General features: G+C 34.2%; 1 non-coding gene across 1 annotated transcript; it reads right to left on the minus strand.

Moving 5' to 3' along the window:
• Positions 1 to 1,375: 1,375 nt before the first annotated feature.
• LOC122007552 lies at positions 1,376 to 1,484 on the minus strand. Its single transcript, XR_006119028.1, has one exon. It is a non-coding gene; the product is annotated as a small nucleolar RNA R71 (small nucleolar RNA).
• Between the last annotated feature and the right edge of the window lie 1,875 nt (positions 1,485 to 3,359).

Raw genomic sequence — 3,359 nt, forward strand, 5'->3', positions numbered from 1 at the left:
ATTCTCATGTTTGATTTAATGTTTGTATGGAATTATTGATCCCATAGAAGGAATGCCCTAGATTGTATGACCTAGAGGCCCTAGTGATAAGAGTAACCCGTTTCGGAATGTTTAGGGAATTATCTTGAAAGGAGAAGTAATTCTCCACCAGGAAGGGGAATTATACGTAATTGTCATCTCTATCTCTATGGGTATTGAATATAAGTGTGTTTTTGTGATTTTTGACCGAGTGGAGGTTGACCTATTACTGGACTTAATAGGGATTATTTCTATTTAATAGCATGAGATATTAATCTAAATAATATTCCGGCTTGACCACTGCAGGAAAGAACCGGTAATGAATCTAGCTTCCTACTAGTGCATGGAAATTGAGGATGGACAATTGGTGAACCATTATACATTGATAGATATCACAATGAAACTGATCCCCTATAACATCTTCCAAATCAAGTTTCTCTCTCTCTCTTTCCTCTTCTCGATCTTATTTCTCTTTGCACGTGACACTCAATCATCAATTGTTTGGCTAATTCTCCGTGAGAAATCACTAGTGCTTATAACTAGTCCCTGTAGGTTCAACAATCTTTTATATTATTGATGACATAGCTATGCACTTGCAGCAATGTAATAAGTTTTTGGTATCGTTGCCGGGGACTGTGCTTATAATATTAGTAGATAATCATTTATGTTAGTCTAAACTTGTAAATATTTTTACAACTCTGTTTTTGTAGATACATCTTGCATTTGTTTACTTTTATTTTTGTAGCTTTCTTTTTGTAATTTAAATTCTGAACTTTGAATTTCCAACACTTTGATTCTTACTTCAAAATTGAAAATTCTGTTTCTTTTTGTATTTAGAATTTGCGTTTGGAATATTTGTAATCTTATTCTTACATGAAAAGATCTAATCTTGTAGGAGATTTACTACCACTTAATCCAGAGATAAACAGAACATATTGAAGAAAAAGAAACCTGCAAAGACAACAATAAGAACAAAAATCATCTGAAACGACAAACAAACCTCTTAAAGATTACACAACACCTTATGCACGTGGGCTTCAGTCTAGCAATACCAGACCACCTATTGAAGCCAATAATTTTGAGATTAAGCCTACGGTGATTACAATGGTTCAGCAAAATCAATTTGGAGGTGAACCACATGAAGACCAAAACCAACACTTGGAAGTTTTTTTATGGAATTTGTAATACAATTAAAATGAATGGAGTTCTAGCAGAAGTAGTAAGATTATTGTTATTCAAGTTTTCCCTAAGGGATAGAGCCAAGCAGTGGCTTAATTCCTTACCAACTAATAGCATCACATCTTGGGAACAATGTGAGCAATAATTCCTCAATAAGTTCTATCCTCTCAATAAAACTACTCACATGAGGAATCTTATAACAAGCTTTAGACAGTCGGATTTAGAATCATTATTTGAAGTATGAGATAGATTCAAAAATATGCTTAGGCAATGCCCACATCTGGACTTGAGAAGTAGTTAGTTCTACACACTTTTTATAACAACATCAACTATCACACAAAGGTGTCCCTTGACTCTGCAGCTAGAGGGGCATTAATGAATAAAAGTCTAGATGAGGCTGAAGATATTATAGAGAGTGTAGCTTAGAACCATCATGAATGAGAATCTGAAAGATATGGAGGCTCCTTCTTTGGAAATCCTATCAAGGCATTAGGAAAGTTTGACATGGATGCAATTACTCTTATGCCCGCAAAGTTGGATGCTTTGACTAAAAAGCTTGAGAATATGGGAACTAGTACGACCAATACAATTGTATGTGTATGTGACATGTGTGGAAGTACGGACCATGCTCAAGAAACTCGACCTTTGGGGCCCATCTCGTGGAAAAAACTGACTAGATCCTTTCTAGAAGATGCATGCAAAGGAGACACCTATATACTAAGTTTGTTAAAAAGGAGTTATACTTTTATTACATAAACACAAACTTCTAACAGTAAAGATCTTAGCACGATCATGTGTCAGTGCCTCTAACAGTACTCACACGAACAAGCCTTATGCCCATCTCATAAACTCACGAAGTAGAAAAGAAAACCAACCAAAGGTTATGCTAGCAACCACAAGGAGGATTTTGGCCAAAGGTGGAAGAAGAGAGAAGGAGAAGATGCACACATCAAAATGAGTTGAAAAAGGCCTTTTGTATTTCATCTAATGAATACGCTAAATGAGCATTAACACTCCACTAAGACAAGAGCCTTTTGGCCTTTCTTCAAGAATTCAAATCAACATTTGAATTCTTCATGAGTGAATGGTTAATTTCAAAATTGACCTTTCATCTTCCTTCATGCAATTTGAATTCAATGAGTCACTATCTCATTAATTCGAATTGACTAGATGAGTCTAGTATGAATTAGATTCAATCCAATAATTCGATCCAATTGAGTCTCACTCAATGAGTCTAATTCAGATTAGACTTAATCTAATGATCCATCATATGAATCCATCTCTAAATTAACTTGTTCTTTGTGTGTGACCCAATAGGCTCTCGTAGCGTTGGCAATGTCTCTAAAAATATTTTAGATACATAAATAATGAGTGACGTATAGCAAGTCATTAATGTTACCCAAGTGATGAGAATATCGAGATCTGACTTAATCTTTCCATGTCATTATCTTATATGACTCAATCGTTCTCTTTTTGATATCTAGATTGATCAATGAAGCATAGACCATACTATCCTCTTATCAATCTATATGTTTTTTGATCTCTAAGTAGACACACTCAGTCAAATAAGCTTAATATCATATATTGACTCATTTGAGCATGACCATACATTCTTGTGTCATACTAATTAAGGAGCCTATAGATATTGCTTCCGTTATATAGAAGTGATAGATCTAATATACATCACTCATATCCCTCCTCATAACTTATTGCATGCCCAGTAATCGACTTTATAATCCATCTTGTTATAGGTGACATTTGCCGATACTAAAGTATGCAACTCCTTATACAGGGAACCGTAGTGACTTCAGATCTAAGGACTATTCATACTAATAATCACTATAAGAATATTTATAACACTCATATAACGATTCATGAAATATCTCATGGCGAGTCAATTCAGTATATATTCTCTAATATATACCCATGTGCCAATGGGATATCTCATATCCATGACTTATGGGATTATGTCATCAATCGACTTACATGCTAATCTCAACGCATTAATATTATCCTTGATATTAGTGCTTGACTAGGAATAGTTTAGATTAACGTTCTATATATATCTATAACATCTCACAATCAATTCAATCAATTGATTATTGTAGACAAGAACCTACTACTCTAGAATATTATTATACTTATTCATTCTGCACTCAACT

Source organism: Zingiber officinale, chromosome 7B, assembly GCF_018446385.1.
Source record: "Zingiber officinale cultivar Zhangliang chromosome 7B, Zo_v1.1, whole genome shotgun sequence".
Taxonomy (NCBI): Eukaryota; Viridiplantae; Streptophyta; class Magnoliopsida; order Zingiberales; family Zingiberaceae; genus Zingiber; species Zingiber officinale.